This window comes from Lontra canadensis, unplaced genomic scaffold (assembly GCF_010015895.1).
Source record: "Lontra canadensis isolate GAN:19392208 unplaced genomic scaffold, GSC_riverotter_1.0 scaffold162, whole genome shotgun sequence".
NCBI lineage: Eukaryota > Metazoa > Chordata > Mammalia > Carnivora > Mustelidae > Lontra > Lontra canadensis.
The window spans coordinates 58238-84297 of record NW_022631156.1 but is presented as its reverse complement, the minus strand read 5'-3'; the positions used below and the strand labels follow the sequence as shown (position 1 = coordinate 84297).

Here is a 26060-nt window from a genome sequence, read left to right as displayed (position 1 = left end):
CTTCATCACTCACTACTGCTATTCCAACCTCGCCCCATTGATTGCCTGGATTCCCCACTCTCAGCTTGTTTGTGGTCACAAAAAACTCCCTCTTTACAGTCATATTCGATTGCCTCTCCTTGCCTGCTGCTCTCTTCTCCTACACTGGACCCCCTGATTTCAGAATCCCCAAGGTGTCGGGCCCCCATTTCAGGGGCTGTCTGATGCTATGGGCTTGATCAGTCCAAGCACATGGTAGGCAATTACAAGCCCTGAGGTAACCTTAGTTAGAGTCCTTCCTGTTACTCCAACCAGTCAGGTAACCTGTGCAAGGTAGTACCAAACATATGGTTATTAATGATCAAACTTTTAACCCTGATCCATCACGGAAGGGAGAGAAGGAAGCAAACATGAAAATATTCAGAGAAAATGTTGCTAACCCCCTAACACACTATTGAGAATGAGATCACTGTTGGCTTACTGTGTCCAGTCATCATTATTATATCAATCAGGTAGGATTCAATTCAACTTTACATTCCGTCACATGGGAGGATTAATATGGATGAAGTAGCCAAAATGTTCTAGAACCAAAAACATTACAAGGCCTTTCAAATGAGGCTGCATTAATGGTTTTATTTGGAACTCAGTTCTTCAGAGCTAGAAAATCCTGGGGGTTTTTTTTAGATTTTTTTTTCCCTCTATTGATTATTATCACAATGATTTTGAGAAGTTACCATAATTTTACAAGGGTCAGTTTCTTCATCTGTAAAATGAAAGCAGGATCATTTCGTCCCTGAAATTATTTTTAGGAATATATGGGCCAACTCTTTTAGATCTCTCCTTGAAGGGCCTAGGAGGGTGTGGGTCCTGTAGATAGATATCCCCTGTGCCATCACCAACATAACCGTCCGTATTCACTCTGTGAGTTTACAGCTTTCAGGATTACTGTTTCTTGAGTTCTTCACAGTTTCCAAGAGTCAGCAAACCACAGCCTGCTCGCCAAGTCTGACCATCCACCTGCTGGAGAAATGCCTCACTGGAACACACTATACTCATGTTTGTCCACATTCTGGCTGCCTTGGCCCTCCAGTATGGAGCCTTGGCCCTCCAGCAGCACTCAGGGGTTGTAACTGCAAAGCCCAAAATATTCACTATCTGACACTTGCAGAAAGAGTTTCAGAAACCCTAGTTTAAAGGAAAAAGGAGTCCCCAGGATAGACTTCTGTATCACCCAATTCCCTAAGAGCACTGGTGCCCAGGAAGGGTAAATACCCTGCAGTCTGTTTCTGAGGCGATTAACCGAGGGAAACCTCTCTTTGAAAAATTAGATGGATGGATCAGAAGTGAAGATTTTTGGCTAATGATACTAAGAATCCTTACCTTATAAAAACAAGTAGGATGACTTCTCAACATGTATTATTAAAGTGTCTCTTTTCAAGAGAAAGAATAAAAGTGAAAAAAGTTATGTACAATAAGGACTTTGACATTTACTGGAAAATATGAAAATGGATGTGACAAGTATATATCTGTTACGGAGAAAGTGGTTCTGGCTTAATTCAAGAGGAAAAAAATACTCTTTAGGATTGTAACTTAAGTGTTGAAGGGAAACTTAATTTTTCTGTCAGGGAAGAGTAACTAAATTACATGTTTTTGTTAAAGTCGTTTCCCCTCTGTGTGTCTGCTATTTCACACCTGTTACAAGAAAGGGTGATGCTCAATGGATTCTATGCTTCCTTCTACCTGGAAGGTTTTGTTGTTTTGTTTTATTTTGTTTTAATATTTATTTATTTATTTGAAGGGGGGATGTGCACAGAGGGCAGAGGTAGAGAGAAACCCAAGCAGACACTTCGCTGAGCAGAGAGCCCGATGCAGGACTTGATCCCAGGACCCTGAGATCATGACCTGAACCAAAGGCAGATGCTTCACCCACTGAGCCACCCATGCGCCCCAGTTTAGCTTATTTTAATGTCAAGTATGAGAGGTGCATTAAGGTTTTTTTTGTTTATGGGTTTTTTACAACCATTCTCCCCATAACCAATTTTTCCAGGACCATTAATAAAAGACTAATTCTCTCTACCTTGAGTTTCTTTCCAATCTTGTCAAATAGAAATTGTCCGTTTATATCTGAGTCTAGTTCTGGATCCTCTATTGTGTTCCATTGATCTATTTATTTTAATTCCACACTTTCATGATTATTAATAATAAATCTTAAATTCAGGTGTAGTCCTCTGATTTTTTTTTATCTAAAATGTTTTGATCATTTAGGCCTTTTGAATTGCCACTGGAATTATAGAATAAGTTTATAGATTTCTACCATAAAAACCACAATGGTGTTTTGATGGGATTTAATTTATGGAATTTGGGGAAAACAAATATCCTCACAATATTTACTGTTCCAATCTGTGAATATAGTTCCCATTTCTTTAAGCCATGTTGAAATTCTCTCAGCAATAATTTGCACTCACATTGCATGTTTCTTTTTTAACTTTGAAAACTATTTAAATCCCAATTCACTAACATACAGTGTTATATTAGTTTCAGGTTTATGATATAGTGAATCAAGACTTCCGTACGTTACCTGGTGCTCATCACAAGTGCCCTCCTTCATCCCCCTCACCTGTTTTCCCTATTCCCCACCCACCTCTCCTCTGGTGAACATCAGTGTGGTCTCTACAGTTAAGAGTCTGTTTCTTGGTTTGCCTCTCTCTCTTTTTCCCCACCATTGCTCCTTTTTTTTGTTTCTTAAGTTACACATATGAATGAAATCATATGGTATTTCTCTTTCTCTGACTTATTTCACTTAGCATAATACTCTTTAGCTCCATCCAAGTTATTGCAATGGCAAGATTTCTCCTTTTTATGGCTAAGTAATATTCCAATCCATTCCATAGGTAGATAGATAGATAGATAGATAGATAGATAGATAGATAGATAGATATACACCACATCTTCTTTATCCATCCATCTGTTGATGGACACTTGGGTTATTTCCATAATTTGGCTATTGTTGATAATGGTGCTATAAACATCGGAGTGCATATGTCCCTTTGAATCAGTATTTTTTTTTTAAATTCTTTGAGTAAATAGTAGTGCAAATGCTGGATCTTGAGTAATTCTATTTTTAACTTTTGGAGGAAACTCCATACTATTTTCCACAGTGACTGCATCAGTTTGCATCCCCATAAACAGTGCAAGAGGGCTCCCCTTTCTCCACATCCTAACACCTGTTGTTGTTGTTGATTGTAGCCCTGACAGGTGTGAGGTAATATTTCACTATAATTTTGATTTGTACTTCCCTGATAAGTAATAGAGTATTTTTCATGTGTCTGTTGCCCATCTGGATGTCTTCTTTGGAAAAATCCTTATTCAGGTTTTCTGTCCATTTTTAATTGGATTATTCATTTTGTGAGTATTGAGTTTTCTAAGTTCTTTATATATTTTTATACTAATCCTTTATTCACATATGTCATTTGCAATTATTTTCTCCTATTTGCATAGGTTATCTTTAAGTTTTGCTGATTTTTTCCTTTGCTGTGCAAAAGCTATTTATATAGTTTTTGGTTTTATTTCCCTTACTTCAGGAGATATATCTAGAAAGAAGTTATTACAGCCGACGTCAAAGGGGTTACTGCATGTGCTTTCCTCTAGCATTTCTATGGTTTCCTGTCTCACATGAAGGCTTTGATCCATTTTGAATTTAGTTTTGTGTGTGGTGCAGGAAATGGTCCAGTTTCATCCTGCTGCATGTAACCGTCTGGTTTGTCCAACACCATTTGTCGAAGAGACTGTATTTTTCCCATTGCACATTCTTTCCTGCTTTGTTGAAGATTAGTTGACCATATTATCATGAGTTCATTTCTGGGAGTTTTATTCTGTTCTAGTGATTTCTGTGTCTATTTTTGTTCCAATACCATACTATTTTTGATCATTAAAGCTTTGTAATAGAGCTTGAAGTCTAGAATGTGATGCCACCAGCTTTGCTTTTCTTTTTCAAGATTGCCTTGGATATTTGGGCTCTTTCCTGGTTCCATACAAATTTTAGGATTGTTTGTTCTAGCTCTGTGAAAACTGCCATTGGCATTTTGATGAGGATTGCATTCAATCTGTAGATTGCTTTGGGTAATATAGACATTTTAACAATATTTGTTCTTGCAATCCATGAGCATAGAATGTCTTTCCATTTCTTCATGGTATCTTCAGTTTCTTTCATCAATGTCTTACAGTTTTCAGAGTACAAGTCTTTCACCTCTTTAGTCAGGTTTATTCCTATATATCTTATTGTTCTTGATGCAGTTGTGAATTGGAGTGATTCCTTATCTCTTTTTACTGCTTCATTCCTGACGTATAGAAATGCAATGGATTTCCATACAATGATTTTGTATCCTGCAACTTTATTGAATTCATATATCAGTTCTAGCAATTTTTTGGTGGAGTCTATCGGGCTTTCTATATAAATATCATGTCATCTTCAAATAATGAATGTTTTACTTCTTCCTTACTGATTTGAATGCCTTTTATTTATAGAAAACTTCATGAATTTACATATCATCCTTGTTAAGGGGACATGTTACCTCTGTATTTTTCCAATTTTAATATATGTGCTGCCAAAGTGAGCACTATTTTCATGTGATTTTGGTAATTAGTGTCTTTCAAGGAATTTATCAATTTTATATAAAAAAGTTTTCAAATGTACCGATATAATGTTTTTCATAATATTCTCTTACCTTTTTAATATCGGTATATTTTCTAGTGGTGTCACCTTGCTCATTCCTGATATTGGTTAAGTTTGTCTTCTCTATTTTCCTGATCAAAGTGCCTAGAGATTTATCAGTTTTATGTATCTTCTCAAACACCCAGCATTTAGTTCCACCAATTTTCTCTATTATTTTCCTGTCATATTTAACCATTTACACTTTGATCTTCATTATTCCTACTTATCTTGCCCTCAATTTTTTCATCCTTTTCTAGTTCCTTAGAGGAGGAATCTAGTATCATTGATTTGAGACCCTTCTTTTCTAGAATTAACATTTAGCACTAACATTTGCCCCCAAAATCACTCTAGCAGCATCACACACATTTTGAAATGCCACGTTTTCATTTTCACTAAGTTCAAATATGTTTTTAACTCAATCTTGGAATTTTTTCGGTGAACAATGAGTTATCTGGGGTTGTCTTATTTAAATTTCCAAATTTGGGAGCTCTACCAGAGGTTTTTCTGTTACTGGTTTCTAATTGAGTTCTACTATTTAATGGAAGGATACTTTCTATGGCCTTAAATCTTTTCCATTTTATAGAAGCCAGTTTAAGGACACAGAATATGATCTATCTTGATAAATGTTCTATGTGTACTTGGAATACAGTAATAATAAATGTTTTAATGTGATTGATAATTCTATCATCTGTGTCAGGTCTGTGTCAGCTTTGACCGACTAACTTTGTCTTTTTATGGTTTTACTCTCCACCTTCCTAGCAGCTTAGTAATTTTTAATAGGACACCAGGCACTGGGAATTTACCTTATTCATTGCTGAATATTTTGGAAAGATAGTCACAGTCTTTGTTTTAGACGTAGTTACACTAGTCTTCCTTTGGAGTCTTGCTTCTAAGACTTGTAGGCAAGGCTGGACTTGTTTTCTGTCTAGGGCTAATCACTCCCCTTTCCCAAGGCAAGACCTTTCTTTACACTCTAACAAAGAGGTTTTCCAGACTAAGTGTTGGGAACAGGCCCTATTCGAAGTCCTGCATCTCTGGGCATTTATATCTTTATTCCTTTTTAGTGGTTCTTTCCCCCACCTTGAGTGTTCATCAATACTTACCTGAACACTTGAGGGGGTTTCTGAAGATCTCTGGAAGTCTATATACTGCTTTCTCCCCTCAGTTACTTAGCTGTACAAACTCTGGTTTCCTTGTCCCCAGCCATCACCAACCCCCAGGCTCCTGGCTCCCATTTCTCCACCGAAAGAGTTCACCTGGATTTGCCTGGGTCCCTCCTCCCGTTGCCTGGGCCTGGAAGCACTTGTGGTGGGGCAGACAGAGGGCTTACCTCATTTGTCCCTGATGCCGCTGGGAAGTGATAAAGCTCACCTCATTTGCATATCTCAGCTCTCCAGAAACACCGTGGCCTGCTACCTGGTAGATAGTGTCTTGGGAAACGTCTGTTCATCGGCCTTGCACAGTTTTTCACCAACCCAGTAAATTCAGCCCCTGATATTGTGTGTTGTCCAAAAGGGGGGAGTCATACATCTTATGTCAATGTTGTGTTGCTGTGATAAACTTTGGAAATGATTCCTTCTGAAGGGTGAAAATATTGAGAGAAACTTCACTTTAAAAATAGTTTGTACAGAAGCTTCCCCTAATCTACTGTATCACTAAGGGGTAGGAAGAGGGAACTAATCTAATGAGTTAGTATTTTTCTATTTCCCACACTCACCTGTAGTTAATCTTGCAATGAGTATAAAAGAAATCACATATTTTACAATTGTTATACAATTAGATTCATTCTTTTTTTTGAGATTTTATTTATTTGACAGAGAGAGAGAGCAGAGAAGACAGAAAAGGCAGAGAGGCAGGCAGAGGCACGGGGATGGGGGGAAGCAGGTTCACCAGTGTGCAGAGAGCCCGATGTGGGCTTGATCCCAGGACCCTGAGATAATGACCTGAGGTGAAGGCAGAGGTTTAACCCACTGAGCAACCCAGGTGCCCCAATTAGATTCATTCTCTTTTTTAAAAAGATTTTATTTATTTATTTGACAGACAGATCACAAATAGGCAGAGAGGCAGGCAGAGAGAGGAAGGGAAGCAGGCTCCCTGCTGAGCAGAAAGCCCTATGCGGGGCTTGATCCCAGGACCCTGGGATCATGACCTGAGCTGAAGGCAGAGGCCTTAACCCACTGAGCCACCCAGGCGCCCCAAGATTCATTCTTGATGATACTTCAAATTACAAAAATCTTGTTTGTGTGTTTCCTACATGAGCACCTTTTTATAAAGCCTGAAAGCTCCTCTGTAAAAAGCAATTATTATATGTTAATTGTATCAGTTAAATAAATATAATTATCTATTTTTAATTCAGATAATTTATATTAAAATGTTATATGGATAATGCTTTTTAATTGTTTATTGATTTTCTGTCTATGTGTGTTATTGTTAGAACAATTACTAATATTCAAATGTGGGTAAAAAATATATTTTAATATGCCAAATGAATTTAGACATTAAAACTATTAAAAATAACCCAATTATTTCCTTTAGGAATTTAAACAGTCACATCTAAATAAATAAAATCCATCCCTTTCTCAAGTTGCAGGGGTTGCAAATCTTCACTATTGCATTTTACTGGATATGGTGCATGCTCTTCCGAGAAGGTCAGTACAATTTTTGGTGACATGAGACAACCAGCCAGAGGAAAAGAGAAACATCTCTGTTTCTTGAGGTTTTGTTGTTATTGTTGCTGTTTTTCTTACTTATATTCCACAAGACTCAGTCAAATAACTGTCTCAGCTAAAAAGTGAAACATACAAGTGCCTTGAACTTCAGTAAGAAAACCAAGATCCCACTGTGCACTTGACCCTCTTACTTTTCCCTACCTGAGAGGTGAGTAGGTCATCTCTAAGAGCTACAAAGAACCATCGGGACTATTAATGAGCCTTAATGGAGGGGAACATCACATAAACAAAGTTCTATATTGTCTGATTGTGGAGATAAAATGAAAGATGAAAAATTATATTAAGCTCCTTGCATCTCAATGTAGACTTCTATTGCTTTGACTAACAACTTAAGTAAATATTGAAGGCTGGTGTTAGGTGATAACTTGGAATAGTATTTGCCTACTGAAAACTCATAACTTGAATTTAAAGCAGCTAAAACTCTTTTATTTTTTAAAAGTTTATTTACTTGTTTGTTTGTTTTAGAGAGAGCATAAGTAGAGGGGGGGCAGAGGCAGAGGGAGAAGCAGGTTCCTGGCTGAGCAGGGAGCCGGAGGTGGGGCTTGATCATAGGACCCTGAGATCCTGACCTGAGCTAAAGGAAAACGCCAACTGACTGAGGCACCCAGGCACCCCAAGCATTTACAACTCTTTAGTTCTTGAATATCAAGGTAACAAGACTCTTTAAAAAAACAAAACAACAAAAAAAACCAGAAACAGAAACAAAATAAAAAACAAAAACAAAAAAAACTTTGGCATTAAAAAATTAAACAGAAATATAAATTTGTGAATATACTGTCAATTCTTAGAGGTCAGACCTTCGCTGTATTTGTTCCTTTCTTACATGTAGATCACGTGGATGCTTTTGAGTTTTATTCTACTATTAAGTCAAAAAATATATAAGGTTGTTTAAAAAGCCTTTCCTGAAAAGAAAATAATTTTGAATCACAAGAACACTATAGTTAATACATTCATTCAAAAACTGTTTTTTGAAGCTTTACATGTCACATATTACATTTTAAATAATTCCACTATTTCTTATGAACAGTTTAACATGCCACCTAAGATGTTTATTTAGAAGTATCCCAAAACTACTATATAGAACTATTTTCACCTCTCTTCATATATACCTTTTATTATCTTTAGCAAAAATACGTAGCATCTACTAAGTGCCTAATATATGTCAGAAGATTTTATCTTTACCTCAATTCATCTTTACAACTAAACATCCCACAGAAGAGGGAAGAGAACAAGACTCTGTCTACACTGGATAGCTTATACGGGTCATATCCCAATTCATTTCTGTCTAATCCTAAAGTTTTCTTGGCCAAATCAAAGAAAGTGCTATGTATTTCTTATATACTACATAGAAAGGGCTATGATTTTCTTGGCCAGATCAAAGAAAGTGCTCCCTAATAAAGGATGCCTGGATGCCTCAGTTCGTTAGGCATGTGACTCTTGATTTCGGCTCAGGTCATCATCTCAGGGTTCTGAGATCCAGCCCATCGGGCTCTGTGATTATCAGGGAGCTGCTTGTCCCTTTCCCCCCTCATTCTGCTCCTCCTCCCAACTCATGCACACTCTCCCTGTAAGATAATAATTAAATCCTATAAATAATTAAATCTTTAAAAAAAGGAAGTACTGAATGTTCACTACTGTTTTCTTGTTCCATTAAACTTGACCCAAACTTGTCTAAAACCAAATTCTAGATGGTTGTCCTTGTTGCCCTGTGATATTGTAACATCACAGAAAATTAGCATCCCCTTATTGTCTTAACAATTTGGAAATGCATATCTTATTAAAGCTATATAATGGCCAATATTGCCTTTGTGTTGTCACATTTGGGGAAGGTAGCACAGACAAAGATATTCACTTTAAATATATAGATATTCATCTAAAACTTCAAAATGTTCAATAGTATAAAGTCGACTTCAAAGAAAATACAACTGCTTCCAAAAATGTATCACACATTTGAAAACAAAACTTTTGCTTGCTTACTTCAGTCTTAACACTTCTCTAATATCTCTGCACTAATTAGACAGAAAATGGAATGTCTACAATACAGTTTTGCATCCCAAACTGTGAAAGGTCTGATATGTTATGCTACTTGTAAATGAACAAATCTGCTTGCTACTGTAGTCAGAATCAATAGTCAGTTAAAATTCAGACTCTTGCAACTGTTTGGGAGAACAGCCGCCCAGCAGTCCCCTCCTGGGAAAGACTCGACAGGCATTCTGAAGAACAAAGATTGTTAACACAACTCTCTCCAGAACCTTTTGGGGTCTAAGGTGTTCTTTCCCTTGATTTGGGGGATTTTTGCTCTCCCTCCAACATCACAAAATTGATATGTCTCACTTCAGTAGTTATAATTTAATTTCCCCCCAATCTTCCCCCACTTGCAGATAGACCCTGGTCCAAAAGGGTTGAATGCAAGAGAAACAAAACATTTTCATAAAAGTTAAGATGATTGAGTTCCAAACCCCTTAGACGATCTTTCAACCAGGCTGCCAGCCTTGGGGTTTGCCAACCAGACTGGCCTAGTGACGCTGAGGATAAAGAATGATACATCACACCCAGGAATGATCACGGCAAAATTTTCAAAATATGTCTATGTAATCTCCGGGCCCTTTCCTTGTGATCATTACTCAAGAAAGAGCTTAGTGGAGATTATCCTATTCTAGGAACAGCTGCATTTAGTAATCAAGCTGCCTTATTAATGCATACGGACCAGGAAAAGATGAGGTAGTTAGATGACAAAGTAGTTAGATGACAACTTGCTCCCATTCTTACAATTATGTTTCATAAATACGAAATGAAACATTGACAGACAGCTCTAACAGGGAAATGCCAAGTAAACAGGGCTTCTGGGGAAGTAATTTTTATTTTGAGGAGTCAGGAGATAGGCAAGAACTTCTCACTCTATACTTCCAAAGTTGTCTTTCCCAAATGCAATATATCTTCAGGTTTCAACATAAATCACCATTGTTGTGGTATTTAAGCAGCTACCAGCAAAAAGCCTCCACTTCAGGCTAGCTTCAGACTCTATGACACAGTCAAGGCTCCCTAAATCCCAGAGCTTCACTAGGGTCATAGCAGCTACTGTGGGATCTGCTCTTCCACCTGTTTCCTTAACTCGGCCCCGGCACCCCTACACCAGTGCTACCTGCTACTGAGTGGATGGGGAAGAACTTAAGAATCCTTTTGTCTCACCATAGATTTTATTTTCTGCCAGTCATTATTATTAAGGTGCCAAGTACTCTACTAAGCAGCTTGAAGCCATAGTCTGATGTATCCCTAATTTCTTTGTTCATATATTATAGGGATTACTACAGTTATATTTTGTGAATGGGAAAACAGGATGGATGGATTCAATCACTCACATCAGGTCCCACAGCTGAAAATGCTGGAGCAAAACTTGGACTCCCAACTGTAAGCTCTGAAAATGGACATTTTTTTTCACGTTTCCGCAGATACTCACTGATATTTACTTAAGTATAGTCCCAAATTATGTGTCTATGATTACCAGACATGAGAAGTTCAATAAAAACACTACCCTAAAAGGCATCTTCAACTTTGCTGTATGTAGTCCATACTGGGGACTCTCATCTCAGGGACAAGCATTACCTCATCAGAACTTCCTCATTTTCTAACTGCAGGTTTGTCCTCTTTGACCACCTTCTCCAGGACTCCTCCAAACCCCAGCCCCAGGGGACTGCATTCTCCTCTCTGTTTCTGTGAGTGTGGCATTTTCAGATTCCACAGATAAGTGATATCATACAGACCTTGTCTTTCTCTGACTTATTTGTATAATGTCCTCAAGGTCCACTCAAGTTGTTGCAGACGGCAGGACTTCCTTCCTTCCCATGGCTGGATAATATTGCATTGTCTAGATGCCACATCTTTATCCAGTCATCCATTGTCACTTAGGTTGTTTCTATGTCTTGGCTACTGTGATTAATGTGGCAATAAACATGGGAATACAGATATCTTTCCAAAACCTTATTTTCATTTCCTTTGGATATATACCTAGACATTGGATTGCTGGAATAAAGGGTAGTTCTATTTTCAATTTTTCAAGGAATCTTCATATTGTTTTCCATAGTAACAGAACCAACTGACGTTCCCACCAACAAGACACAATTGTCCTTTCCCTTTACATCGACACCAACATATTATCTCTTGTGTTTTTGAGAATGGCCATTCTAACAGGTTTAAGGTAATAGCTCCTTGTAGCTTTGATTGTTTGCACTTCCCTGGTGATAAGTGATGTCGAGCATCTTTTCATGCGTCCGTTGGCCATCTGGATGTCTTCTTTGCAAAAATGTCTATTCAGTTTCTCTGCCAATTTTTTTTATCAGATTTTTTGTTTTTTGTTCTTGAATTGTTGGAGTTCCTTACATATTTCTGATATTAGCCTCTTGTCAGATATATTATTGGCAGATATTGTCTCTCATTCTGTAGGTTGCTTTTTCATGTAGTCAGTGGTCTCCTTCACTGGGCAGAAACTTTGCAGTGTGAAGTCCCACTTTTTGATTTCTGCCTCTGTTCCTTGTACATTGGGTGTCACAGCCAGGAAACCACAACCAAGACCGATGTCCAGAAGCTTCTCCCCTGTGTTTTCTTCTAGCAGTTTTTATGGTTTCAGGTCTTGTGTTTAAGTCTTCTAATCCCTTTTAAGTCCATTTTTGCGAGTAATGTAAAATAGAGACTAGATTCCAAATGTTCTCACCCCAGAAAGACATGGTGGAGGTGTTGGCTAAGCCTGCACCGGTAATCCTACTGCAGCAGAGACATGCATCAAATCAAAACAGTGCATCTGAAATATACACAGTGTTATATGTCAATTATAGATCAATTTTAAAAAGACATCATCAGCTCAGCAATCTTACTCATTTCTCAGATTTTGGGCGTCCATTTTCCCTTCTGTAAAAAATCAGTTCCTCAGTAGTTCATACTAATCTCTGGTGGGGGCAATGTCATGTGTTTTAATAGCAATGGTAGATCAAAATCACTTTTTGAAATAAATTTTTTGAAATAATCAGAAATTTTAAGTAAAATTTAAATCTTGGGTATCCAGTGCTATCACAAATTAGAGCTACATTTAACTTATCATGAAGTCTGATAAATGATTTTGGGCTGGAAGACTCTCTGGCAGTTTGTTTCTGAGTCAACTGGCCACAAGAGCTTCCTTGAGCTGACTAAAAATCAACATTACATCATTGGAATAATGTTAGCGCTGTTTCTATAGTAATCATCTTCCACATAAGATAATGCTATAAATACCCAATAGCTCTGAATTTTTTGGTGGGAGAGGACAGCAGTGTTGTCTTTTAAACAAATCACACATCTGAAGTTGTTGAGCTTTGGAGTAAAGATCAAAGCACCGCATATTTCATCATTTCTCTCATTCTCTTCTCAAATACAATCACTATGTAGAATCACAGACAGTTAATTCTTTTTTTTTCCCCCTTGACATTGTTTTTATCTGAACTTTAAGAAACATCATTAGGAGAAGTTCTCCTGTGGAAATGGCTATTGAAGACAAGATGAAGTATGCAAGTATAAACACAACATGTATAATGTGACTAGATTTACCATTTCACGTAGAGTAGCTCTTGTGAAAGGAAAATAAAGATTCAGTGTGAACAAGCTCAGTATGCATCATACTGAAACAGAAAACCTGTCTGCCACTTGGCCATCTTTGATGGAACTACTGTGTCATAAACAAGGAATGGGGACCTTCTCAGTTCCCACTACCAAATCTATTGCTTGAGTGTTACGCTCATTTCTAGTTTCCATTCTTACACCTGAGCTGAGGAAACGAACTAAAAGAGTGAAAGGTCTTAATGTCTTAAAACAACTCTAGGTTTAAAGAAACACAGTGCACATAGCCAGAAAGCTAGACACAGGGCTAGAACATGAGTATCTTCAAATCGCAGGGCAATGTTCTTCTTTGTGCCTTTTGAGGGCAGAGCTAAACTTCATTACTTATATGAGGTTGTATGGACCCAATTTCTGAGATCACATTAAAAAAACTCTGATTTTTACTTTCCTTTCCTATAAGCACTTAACTAGCTCCTTCATTACTTTTTAAGATTTTATTTATTTGAGAGAGAGTGTACGCACATGCCAGCACAAGCTGGGGATGGACAAGAGGGACAAGCAGTCACCCTGCTGAGTGCAGAGCCTGCTTGATCCCAGGATCCTGAGATGATGATCTGAGCCAAGATCTGAGAGTTGGTCACTCAACTGGCTGAGCCACCCAGGTGCCCCATTATAAACAGTTCCTTTATATAAATTATGATATTTAATACTCAACCAGTTCCATAAATATATTTTTTCATACTTTTCATGGATAATAAAGTTGTAATTCAGAGAGGCTAGGTAACTTGCCAAAAGTCACACAGCTTCTAATTACTGGTATTGAGCTTGTACTACCTGTGCCTTGTTTCTTTCACTATAACCAAACTACCTCCCTGTAGACAATATTATACTCTGATGAATATTATATGGATATTGTTCTCCTGCAAGGTTCATAAGAAAAATCAAAAAGCCTAGCTTTCAATAAACTCCTCCTGCAACTAATTTTAGTTGTTTGAAAATATCTCTCAAGCATATATATTCTTATATTAAAACTTAAGGATTTTGAAAAAAAATCCTCAAATCTCCTGAATGAATAGGGTTCCACTTTTTGAAAGAGATGAATTCAGAGACACTTTGAAGTCCTTTAGACACTCTCCGGTTCTACAATGGGTAGTATGTTTCTTTAAATTATGCTTGCAAGATGACGATTTAAGTCAAAGAGTAACTATTTAGTCCTATTGTCGAATTTAATGAATTTGTTTATTTCTATTATGTTCTTTCTCTAAATAGATGGCACAACATGATGCATTTTGTTTTCATATCTTATAGGTCACAAAATCTGAATTAATTCCTTGGCCTACTTCAATCCCGAGTCTGCAATCTAATCCTAGGGACTGACTGTAATGATTTATAGAAATTCTATAGCCAAAATTTGCTCAAATAAACAAACAAAACAAAGTCCCATACCCAATACAACATGCCTCATGGGCTGTTCTTCAAGGTCTTTGACTCTTTCCTAAAATTAAATGTTACATGCAATATCCTGTGTGTTATGTGTGTGTGTTTGTGTATGTGTGTATAAAATAGGGTAAAAAAAGTAAAAAGGAAAATAGAATTAAAATTGTTTTAGTCAAAGAAGAGGAACTATGTCCACATTAGGCAACCATATTCATTTTCAAATTGTCATTGTTGACTGATTTTAATTGGTTGTTTCTCTGTCAAAGGCTGGCTAGCTTTATAAACAAAGACTGTGTTTTAAACACATAACTTTCTAACCCCCGTCTTCCACTTTGTAATTTAGAGTGAGCTCAAGTTGCTAACTTGACCATTCACTTGACTGAGGAGAGAGGAAGCCACTATAAAAACTCTCACGTGATTCCAATGAAAATAACATGACATTACCGTGAAAACTTACTGATTAAACCATGTGACATGGCATTCCTGTATAGCTCTGATCTGCAATGTCTGAAAAGAAAACTAAGGCTAAGTGATAAGGAAAACTAATGGAATGATGTATGGCTATAGAGTCAGAATATGTGCGGACATTGGGTTTGCTCCTGAGACCCAAGCTGCTAGAGATCGACAGTATGCCCTAACGGCACCCTTGTCTGACCCATAATGTACATTCTAAGCATGTTTCTGGTCTTTGTAAGGTAAACTTAAAGGGCAGGGTATTTCAGAGAACAAAATATGCTGTACATTCCATTTGAAAACATATAAAAATCTTAAAAACTGATTAATCCATGGTTTATATTTGAGATTGTCAATAGTAACACCCATATTTAGAAGAGTCAATCTAGTACGTTGTGTTATGCAAATGGAAATTTATGTATGGGCTTTTAGCTATCAAATACATTTGGTTAGAGCTTATCCTCACGGTTGAATATAAGGTCCATAATTTCACTGGCAAAAAAATAAAAACAGCTATTTTCCTCTGAAAAGATAGAAGCCATCAAAAATAAACTCATAAAAGCCTCTATAATACAAAAAAGCAATTTTGTGCTGAGGCCAGTATACACTCTACCTAAATGTGGATCCGTAGCAGATACTGAAACAACCTGTTATAATTACTAAGGCAGCATACTTATACAATCCAAAAAACATTCTTGGAAAATCACCAACTGGTTAATTTTAGTTATCTTTACCTCTAAATTAACTACCTATGCAACAGTGTTTGGCATATTGACAACCTTGATTTTGGTAGGCAGAAATCTAAAATGACTCTACCCCTCAGTGTTTTTCTTTGGTTATCATTACACCACAGGATAGAAAGCATGCTCCACATAACTAAGGTCATTTATCAGTTACTCTTAAGCAAGAGAGAGGGTCTGGGTACTGCTAACCTCATCATGTGATTGCTTTCATCCCAGAGCTTCTGTCTGGCTGGTAGCAGGTGTGGAAGTTTGAGATTCTAAGCTGGAGAGGGATCTGATGTTTTTTCTTTGTTGCTGAGATGGAGAGGCGTCCATACAGGGCCCTACAAGGAGCCTCTAGGAGCTGAAAGGGGTCCTCAGCGGACGGCCAGCAAAAAATGTGGGACTTCAGTCCTGGAACTTCAAGGAGCTGAATTCTGCCAATGACTTAAATGAGACCAACAGAGGGTCCTCCCCTAGAGCCTCCAGATAGGAACCCAGCCTACCCAAAATCTTGATTTAGGCATGTGACATCCCGAACAGAAAGCACAGCCATGCTGTGCTGGCTTGCTGACCTGCAGAACTGTGAACTAATAAATAGGGGCTGTTTTCAACCACCAGTGTTGCGATAACTTGTTAGGCAGCAAGAGAAAATCTACTCGGTGACCCATATTGATTGAGTCTCAATTAATTGTAATATAATGTGTATCTTAGACCTGATTATCTGAAAAATCCTACAGACACACAAATAAAAAAGTCAGACAACATACTTGTTTTGGAAACTTGATTCTTGCAATTCCAAGATCTTACACATTTTTTGTTCATCCACCCATTCATTCATCCAACTGTTCTCTCAAAAAATTATAGGGGATTATAATTGTCTCTACAAATTCAAGCCGAACAACGTCATAGAGACCTATCCTGCCCTTATTGATCTTATAATCACCTCTATAAAAGTGATTTCTTCTTTGCTCACTTAAATCTGAGCCAAATGTGATAATTGTATTTATAGTAATATAAATTGCATGACATTTCTGTACTTTGAATTTAATTTTGAACATATATATTGCAGTAACATGAGTATTCATAAATTCTAATTTATGTGTTTGTCATTAGTGATTCTATAATACCAATTTATATTATTAGAAATGCAAAAAAAGTTATGAGGTGGGGTAAGCATACACATAAGGTGAGTTTGGCCTTTCAGACACATTATTTGGGCAATAGGGGAACTTATAAATCTCTAAAAGGGCATCTTCAAAATATATGAATTAAGAACATTTTAATAGTCTAGTATCTCTCTGTACTGCAGAAAATTAAGAACATTAGTGTGGAATCTTCAAAACATTTTTCAGAATTTGACATATTATTCCTAGTTTCTTAGAGAAGAGAAGAACAAATAGGGGATATTGTGATATGATAATGGAAATCTATTCTGAGGGTAGAACAAGATTCTAAGAAACATGAAACCATTTTCTGGAAGATATCAAAAAGTTCTCACTGACGCAGTGTAGCTGCCAGTCTCCCTCACTGATAGAACTAGTAAGAACCGAGCCTGAGCGATGATGAGATGGTGGAGAAGAGGAGGAAGACCACGCAAACAACACTATTTATCATTTTTTGGAGATTGTTCTTACGTGCCAATATCTCTGGTAAGAACACTATGTACATTTTGTGTTTATTTCTCACTACATAACAGTAAGTTAAGAATCAGTTAATCCTATTTTAGAAATATTCCTGTTTTATAAATGAGCAGCAAACTGTTAATAAATTCAAATGATTTGTCTTGCTTTTGAGGAAAGCATTCCAATAAAGGATTTGGACTGAGGACCATGCTGACATCTATGCCCTTAGCTAGTTTCAAAGGGTCTCCAAAGAAAAACAATAATCATGAATTACCCTCTTCAAAAATCCTTTGTCGAAGCAGACCCACCCGGACTGTCAAAGTCAGCTTTGTGAGGACGGGAAAGATCTCCAGCTCTGGAAACAGGAAATGGAAATCTGAGCAGAAGGCCATCACACTGGAATGAATGGCGTGGCACTGGAATCACAGACTTCACGTGAGCCTTCCTTCCCCTCAGGGAGTCTTTTTAGGACATCCTGTTTCAGACTTGCACATTTGACTACTTGCTAAAGGTCTCCCCCTAAATTTACAAGGTCTCAGCAGAAAGTATCATCTTCCCCTTTCTCTTGTGTTCCCACATGTAAGCCCTCTCTCTTTGGGAACAGAGGAATGCCATTTCCCAGGCCAGCTACGTGGTTCACTATATGGGCTTCTCCATCGCTGCCCCATCCTTTCCAGCCACCGTCCAGCCTGGCTCTCATCATTTCTCCCCTAATCTCCCCCCAGAGCCATGTAGCTGCACTCTCTTTTTCCAGCCCCTGTAATTATGATCACACTGACGCCACGCCAGCCCTCCCATCAGGCACACCGAGCCTCTGCGTGTCAATCACAGCTCATACAAGACTCAGCTTGCTTAGCACACAAGATGGTTTGTGACTATCTTCCATTCTCTGCAGACTCCTCTCCCAACAGCCTACAAACTCACTCCTTTCTCCAGGTGTCCCCCAGTTCCTGGGCTTCGGGAATGTGTTTCATGACTTTGTAAATTTGGATTCATTTGCTCCCCCTCCTTGTGTCCTCTACACTCTGCCTCAGTCCGTCCTCTGCTATACTCTACTTGTCCTCAGCTTAGTCATTTCTCCCTGCGATGGGATCTTGAGTCTCTTGCAATTCAATTCGCCCCAAGCTATTTGATGCATAGGGTTGCTCCTCAGATATTTGAAGAGTCAAGAAAAGGAGAGAGAAGAAAAAACACAATTTACAGACAGCTTTCCACTAGACCAAGTGTTTTCAACCTGCATAACGGGCACTTTGAAAGAGAGATTGAGCAAAGCATCATTACAATTCTGAAATAGAAACAAAGGTAGTGGAATAACATTCATGAGAGTGGTAGACATTGACTTACACCAAAAAAAAAAAAAAGAGAGAGAGAGAGAGAATTTTTAGTAGTGTGAGTGATATCCTAGGACATAGGCAAAGGCATTGTCAGGAAAGCATAGACTAGTCAGATCATACAAATCTAAACTCTATTTTATTGGGCATTTACATGGGAGTCTTGGGCAACAATAGTAGAAAGCTTGGGTCATGACAAAAAACACTTTTAGAAACAAGTGGGAAAATCTATAATTAATTCTGAAAGCAGTAGGGAGTTAGTAAAGATTACCTCTGATTTCTTTGAGACCTAATTAAATCTCTGTTTCAACATATCATGGAAAGTTCTTTTATGACTCAAACATGAGATTTATCAATATCCAAATTCTCAATCTTATTTAAAAGTCAGAATACTTCAAATTATTACTACCACACAATTATATAAAACAGTTGTATATTTACCTAGCCCCACTAGTAAATTATAAGCAAGTTGGAAAAGCATCTTACCTTTTCCCCCAAATCACAAAGTATGCTGTCTTGTGCAGAAAAGGTAGCTAGTAGTATGTGCTTACACCAGTAAGCATTCCCCACGGCTTGACAGTCATCAAAATACTGACTTTCAACAAAATATATTTAGCTCAGAAATGAACCTAAATCAAGTTGTACTCCTCTTTTTAAATTTCTCTAGGCACTTTGGGATTTTGCACTCATTTGTATAATCATTGTAAAGATCAATTCTCCTTCTTTAGCGTTAAAAAAATGCATATGTGAGGGGGGTTTTTGTTTTTCCTGTTTTCAATTCTTAATATATTCAGAGCTCAGCAAGAAATCTTTGTTCAGGTTTCAACTCAAGAGTCAGGCTTGCACTCACTGAACATCTCCATTTACCTTACTGTGCTCTCTATTTAATCTGTTTAAGAAGCTTTGTGTGTTTATTATCGTACTGGACCATGCCAAGAGTTCTCTGCTGAAAGTAGCAGCTTACGCCTTGTTCAGGAAATAAGTCCCACATAGCTGCATCCTGTCATCCCTGTAGGCATTTCTGTACGTGCTCTACTTCTGTGCATTGTGGTTTCTGTCTCTTAGTAGGCTGGAAGAACGATTTTATTTTATTTTTTTTATTTTTTGCATCAAAACTACACAAGGAACTTGGTAGCTATTTCACAGTTAACATACTTCTTGTATTTTCAAATCTTCTATCCTCTGGGCCGTGCTGTGTACAGGACGATACAAGACAAGGGGACACAGTCTATAAAAGACAAGATGCAGTATGATCAGCTGATATGGTCCAGAACAGTGAAAGAGTTCTCCACATTGCGGATCATACAATTTTCCTGTGGGTAGTGTCACTTCCTTAACTGCCTTTATTATGTAGGTGCCATCATCAACTAATAAAAAAATCAAGCCAACAAACATTCACTGAGCACCTTCTACTGTGCAAACTACTTTCCTGGGCACCTGGAGTAAGCCAGGTTTTCAAGTAGGTACATGAATACTCTCTCTCCTCTGTTTTATAACTGTTTTCAAATGATTGCTATGATGTCTTGACATCTCTTTATATATTTTCACATTTTCTTGTGGTGAAAGCTTGGGTTTCTGAAAAAGTTCAGTTTACCCTATTGAGAACATAGCATGACAAAGAAAGCAACAGGTGGCCTTTTTCTTGCCCTGTTCATGCACTGTGTCACCAGCACCAAGTTCAGAGCCAATGAGCTGAATGAAATTCATGGAGCAGATGGCCCAGGCTGGGGCCCTTTACAGAAAGTACATCAAGGTGCCTGCACTCATTACTTGTTATGAGAATGGAGCACTTAATGGGGAGTAACACATTGCTTGTCTGAATGAGGTGCTCCAGGTCCAATATCCTCACTGTATAGATGATGAACCCTTTCTCCTTTATAGGTGGTGGCACTTGCAGAAGTAAACATCTCAAGGGCAGTCACCTGGACATTAAGCTTCCAGCCTAGAGCCCAGCTCTGTGCTCGGCTTCCTACAACACACTTCCTTCTGAGTCTGACGGGCAGCCCTGCAGTGCCCAGATCCCCCACTCCCAGCCCACAAGGAGAGGCACACACTCACATGGATAGTCTACTCCTTACCCTCACAAAACTGAAGCAGCTGAGGGAAAATCGAATCAAAGTATACTGTGTGTGCTATAAGCAAGTGCTATCGTCAAAGAAGAGCCTGGAAGTTTTGGGGAAGAGGGTATGTCTCCTATCTAACCTAAACTCCAACTGAGGTATATGGCAGCTACGATGTCCCTATGAGGATGACAGATGCTTGTAGGGCTTTGAGCTGGAACTCAGTAAAAATGAAACTTCTTGAAAGACATTTTTCTGTCATGTTCAGAAGTCCAGTGGATAGTGGGCCTGATATGAACAGAGTACCTGGCTGTTTTGAGGATTGCTGAACTGAGTTAACTTCTTGCCATCATCTGCTTCCTCAACTCATTTGCAGTCACCAGCTGTTAAGGGGAGGTTTTCTATCTAATGATAGGAAACATACATTTGGACAGCAGATTTCCTGTAGTTTGTATAAACATCCATACTATACTATTAGGAAGGAGAGAAACCATTCAGCTTTAGTTGTAAAATTGCTCCAGAATATTTACCATGGATTTCTTTTCTTTATATGTATATGTTTGTATATGTCTGTATATGTGTATGTACACGTATATACCTGTAATTTTAGTGTCAGATGACTCCTCTAGCCCATAATTCTAACTTTTCATTGGCCCTGAAATATACTCCATGAAGTTAAAAAAAAATAAAGATAGAGATTCCCAAAAATGACTAGTACAGTTTATTTATCGATAGTATTTCATTCTCAGATGAGTTCAACAGCATGTGTGAATTTTCTATATAACTGAGAGCAAAATCTTTAATGTCCCCTGTAATAATTTATTGTTTCAATGGCAGATACTTTAAAATAGATTCTTGATGTTCTTAGGAATAGATGCTAATGCCATTTTAATTCTATATCTTGTTACCACTTTGCTAAGGATTTAGCTTATCTAATGGGGAAAGATATATTGTAAATTTTTCTATACATATCAATTAAAGAAAAACAATAGTTATAAACAGCAAGTTGTGGACTGGACCATGCCTGGGCTTATCCTTTTGCTCTGCCCTCCCCCCAAATATTAATCTTGTTTAGATTTTGTGTTTCTGGGAAGTGCCAAATAGTTATATAGTATTGAACTTCAAAATACCCTTTCTCACCCACACTGAAGATTTATAACCACCCTCCCATCTTTTTCTTCTGTCAGTGTTTCTGTGTATTTGTTTTTGTTCTGGTATTATATAAATCTTATTCTTGGGGTTCATTTTGGCTGGGTTCTTTTTTCTTGTCATTTACTTTTTGTTTGTCTTTTTGTTTGTCTGTTTTTGTATACCTTATAAATCTTACCTTGGGGCCCATTCTGGCTAGGTCTTCCCATTTATTTATTTATTTATTTATTTATTTATTTATTCTGTCTCTCTCTTTCTCACTCTTTTTTTCTTTTTTCTTTCTTTTTGGTGGGGACTCCCGATTGCTCAGAAGCATTCCAGGGTGCACCTTGCCTGGATCATGGTTGATACATTCAGCTACACATCCCCTCAACCACCTCTCACCAAAATGACTAGGAGGAGGAATGCCCAGCAGAGAAGAAATTCATAGACTGGGCCCTCTCCATCAAAGCTACTGGATATGGACAAAAACAGTATGCTGGAAAGGGAATTCAGGGTAACAATTATCCAGGCAATGGCTATGTTGGAGAAAACCATTAATGATAACATGGAATTAATTAGGGCAGAAGTGAAAGCCACCAAGGAAGAAGTTAAAAATGCTATCAGTGAGTTCTAATCTAATCTAAATTCTCTAACGGCTAGGGTAATTGAGGAAGAAGATAGAATTAGTGATCTAAAGGACAAACTGATAGAGAAAAAGGATCACGAGGAGGCCTGGAACTAACAAGTTAGAAGCCATGAAAACAGAATTAGGGATTTAAATGATGCCATAAAACATTCCAACTCAGAATTATTGGAATTCCTGAGGGGGAGGAGAAAGAAAGAAGACCAGAAGATATAGTTGAATAAATTCTCCATGAAAATTATCCCAGTCTGCGGAATGGAACCAGCGTTCATGTCCTAGAGGCAGAAACGTCTATCCCCAAGATCATAGAATCTAGAAAGACCTCAAGAAACCTGATTGTGAAACTGATGAGTCATAATTTTAAACAGGAGCTCTTGAGGGCAGCTAGGGGGAAGAGATTCTTTATGTACAGAGGAAGGCCCATCAGAATAACATCAAACCTTTCTACAGAAACCTGGCAAGCCTGAAAGGCCTGTCAAGATTTATCCAGAGCACTAAATGAGAAGAACATGCAGCCAAGAATACTTTAACCAAGAAGACTGACATTAAAAATGGATGGAAAGATAAAGATCTTCCAAGACTGGCAAGGTTTAAAAGAGTATGTGACCACCAAGCTGGCACTACAAGAAATATTAAGGGGGGTGTTCTATAAAAGAAGAAAGAACTCAAGAGTGTCACAGAACAGAAATTTATGGAGACAATCTATAGAAAGTAGGACTTCACAGGCAACACAATATCAATAAAAACGTATCTCTCAATAATCACTCTCACGTGAATGGCCTAAATGCTCCGATAAAACAGCACAGGCTGCAGATTGGATAAAACAACAGGACCCGTCCATATGTTGTCTACAAGACACTCATTTTGAACCTAAGGATACATCCAGACTGAAAGTGAAGGGATGGAAAATCATCTTTCATACCAATGGGCCTCAAAAGAAAGCTGGGGTAGAGATTCTCGTATCAGATAAATTAGATTTTAAACTAAAGACTGTAGTCAGAGATAAAGAAGGACACTACATCATTCTTTTTTTTTTTTTTAATTTATTTGACAGACAGAGATCACAAGTAGGCAGAGAGGCAAGCAGAGAGAGAGAGGAGGGAAGCAGGTTCCCTGTCGAGCAGAGAGCCCGATGCGGGGCCCGATCACAGTACCCTGAGATCATAACCTGGGCTGAAGACAGAGGCTTTAACCCACTGAGCCATCCAGGCACCCCGGAACTACATTATTCTTAAAGGGTCTATCCACCAAGAAGATCTAACAATTGTAAATATTTATGCCCCCAATATGGGAGCAGCCAACTACATAAAGCAACTGTTAATGAAGATAAAGAATCATATTGGTATGAATACATTAATAGTAGAGGATCTTAACACTCCCCTCCATAATAGACAGATCATCCAAGCAGAAAATCAATAAAGAAACAAGAGCATTGAATGACACATTGGACCAGATGAACCTCATAGATATACACAGAACATTCCACCCTAAAACAACAGAATGCTCATTCTTCTCAAGTGCACATGGAACTTTCTCCAGAATAGACCAACCACATACTGGGTCACAAATCAGGGCTCAACCAATACCAAAAGACTGAGATTATTCCCTGCATATTCTCAGACCACAGTACTTTGAAACTGGAACTCAACCACAAGAAAAAGTTTGGAAGGAATTCAAACACCTGGAAGCTAAGGCCACCTTGCTTAAGAATATTTGGATCAACCAGGAAATCAAAGAAGAATTTAAACAATTCATGGAAACCAATGAGAATGAAGACACTTCGGTCCAAAACCTATGGGATACAGCAATGGCGGTCGTAAGGGGGAAATACATAGCCATCCAAGCCTCCCTCAAAAAAAAAAAAAAAAAAAAAGGAAAAATCCAGAATACACCAGCTCTCTTTGCACCTTTAAGAACTGGAGAATCAACAACAAATTAAGTCAACCCTACACACAAGAAGGGAAATAATAAAGATTAGAGCAGAGATCAATGAGATAGAAACTAGAGATATAGTAGAACACATCAACGAAACTAGAAGCTGGTTTTTTTGAAAGAATCAGTAAGATCGATAAACCATTGGCCAAACTAATTCAAAAGAAAAGAGGACCCAAATTAATAAAATTATGAATGAAAAGGGAGAGATCATGACTAACACCAAGGAAATAGAAACAATCATCAGAAATTATTAGCAACAGTTATATACCAATAAGTTAAGCAACCTAGATGAAATGAACTTCAAATTCAGTCTTGAATAAGAAATTCCACAAACATTAAAACTAAAAGAATTACTCTGGCTGTTTTTAGTCTCTTTTAATCATTTCTTAGTTTGAACCATGATCTACAAATTTCAAGTTACGATGACACAACCTTTCAATAAATGAAGTGCTGTTACTCCAAATATATCACAGACTGAAAACTGTCTAATGGACCATTTGTGGAAAAGAAGGGCAAGGAGTACAGTATTCTAAATATATCCCTAAAAATACAATGTGCTTTAAAGAAATTCAGTACAAGATAATCTGGTAGGTATGTGTATTATTTAATTATGATGCTAAAGCAGGATTTCTGGGGTTCTAGGGGGCTCAGTTGGTTAAGCATCAGTCTCTTAGTTTCAGCTCAGGTCATGATCTCAGGGTCCTGAGATCAAGCCTCATATCAGGCTCTGTGCTCAGCAGAGAGTCTGCTTGACATTCTCTCTCTCCCTTTGCCTGTCCCTTCCTCTCTCTAATAAATAAATTTTAAATAAAATAAGATAAGGGCACCTGGGTGGCTCAGTTGGTTAAGCAACTGCCTTTGGCTCAGGTCATGATCCCGGAGTCCCAGGATCAAGTCCTGCATTGGGCTCCCTGCTCCACAGAGAGTCTGCTTCTCTCTCTGAACTTTTCCTCTCTCATGTTCTCTCTCACTGTCTCTCTCTCAAATAAATAAATAAAATCTTAAAAGTAAATAAATAAATAAAATAAAACTGCACATATAAGTGAGATCATACAGTATTTACCTTTCTCTATGTGACTTACTTCACTTGGCATAATGAGCTCAAGTTCAATCTACATTGTCACAAATAGCGAGATTTATTTCCTTTGCATAGCTGCATAGTATTTCATTGTGTCTCATTTTACACACACACACACACCCCATATCTTTATCCATTTATCCATCTATGGACACTTAGGCTGTTTCCATATCTTGGTTATTGTAAATACTGCTGCAATGAACATAGGGGAGGCACATAATTTTTTGTATTTGTTGTTTTCATTTTCTTCAGAAAAATACACGGAAATGGAATTGCTGGATCATGTGGTAGTTCTATTTTTAAAATTTCTTGAGGGACCTCCATATTGTCCTCCACAGTGGCTGAACCAATTAACATTCCCACCAACAGTGCATGAAGGTTCCCTTTACTCCACATTCTCACCAACTTATTGTTTTTTTGTCTCTTTGACAGTAATTATTCTGACAAATGTGAGGTGATAGCTTATTGTGGTTTTGCTTTGCATTTCCCTAATGAGGAATGATGTTGAGTACCTTTTTATGTACCTCTTGGCCATTTTTACATCTTCCTTGGGAAATTTACAAATGATATATCTGATAAGAGGTTAATATCCAAAATATGTAAAAAAAAGTTATACAACTCAACACCAAAAACCCCAAATAAT

At 37.8% G+C, this 26060-nt stretch overlaps 1 non-coding gene across 1 annotated transcript; it reads right to left on the bottom strand.

Moving 5' to 3' along the window:
- Window positions 1-4493: 4493 nt before the first annotated feature.
- Window positions 4494-4596, bottom strand: LOC116859763. Its single transcript, XR_004381207.1, has one exon. It is a non-coding gene; the product is annotated as a U6 spliceosomal RNA (small nuclear RNA).
- Window positions 4597-26060: the final 21464 nt, after the last annotated feature.